Raw genomic sequence first — 1,217 nt, forward strand, 5'->3', positions numbered from 1 at the left:
GTGTTGGATAGACTACAGAAATGATTCTGTACCTCACGACTGGATTCTGAAGTCACTGGAATGCATTGACCTCCCCAAGCAACTGCTTGCTTCAGGGGGCGGTCGGGTAGCCTGATGGTAAAAGCGTTCGCTCGTCACGCCGAAGACCCGGGTCCCGACATGGGTACAACGTGTGAAGCCCATTTCTGGTGTCCCTCGCCGTGATATTGCTGGAATATTGCTAAAAGCGGCATAAAACAATACTCACTCACTCACTTGCTTCAGTCAAGTCTTTAATCATTGCTGGTCAACTCAACTTGAGACGTATTCGTAGGGGCAGGTGGTGACTTCGGAACCCATTTCTAATATATAGAAGAGGAATATTTAAGGACGATTCTTTTAGCCCTTTGCTTTACTATTTGTCACTAAATCCTTTAAGCTTTTTGCTCAGCAAAGAGGAAGGTTATCATCACGACCCCCTCAGCACAGATCCCAAACACATCTTACTCGCCTCCTTTACATGGATTACCTTAAACTTCTTGCTAAAGGAGAATCCACACTACAGAAACAGATTGTACACATTGTACACATCCTTTCGCAAAAAGCTGTATCTACTACTACTACTACTACTACTACTACTACTACTGCTACTGCTGCTGCTACTGCTACTACTACTACTGGCCCAGTTGTCTAAGGCGCCGCGATTCGCTGTGCAGAGTTGCGTCCCTTGGGCACGACAGAAACCTATGATTGTGGGTTCGAATCCCGGTTCGCCCCGATTATGTTTCTAGGTTTGTCAGCACCATATACCCGTGCTCGTGGGTTTCACCGAAGTGGTAAACGTCTGAGACCTGCATCACTTGGGGCTTTCCTCCCACATTAAGCTGACACGCCGCGATATAACTGGAATACTGTTAAAAGCGGCGTTAAACCCAACTCTCTCACTCACTACTACTACTACTACTACTACTACTACTACTACTACTACTTCTACTACTATAACTTCAGCAACTTCCACTACTACTGATACTGCTACTACTACTACTACTCTCATTACCACTGTCACCAACACATTATACTACTATAACTTCAGCAACATCCAATACTAACACCAAGTATTAAAACTAATACGTTGATTGTCGCTAAAGAAATAAATACTTTTCATAATTTTTCGTGGCAATCGGAGGTTATTTTTATCCAATCATTTACCCGAGCCGGTCGTTGCTTCGGAGCCACGA

The sequence above is a fragment of the Haliotis rufescens genome, unplaced genomic scaffold (genome assembly GCF_023055435.1).
Source record: "Haliotis rufescens isolate VD_foot unplaced genomic scaffold, xgHalRufe1.0.p SCAF_26, whole genome shotgun sequence".
Taxonomy (NCBI): Eukaryota; Metazoa; Mollusca; class Gastropoda; order Lepetellida; family Haliotidae; genus Haliotis; species Haliotis rufescens.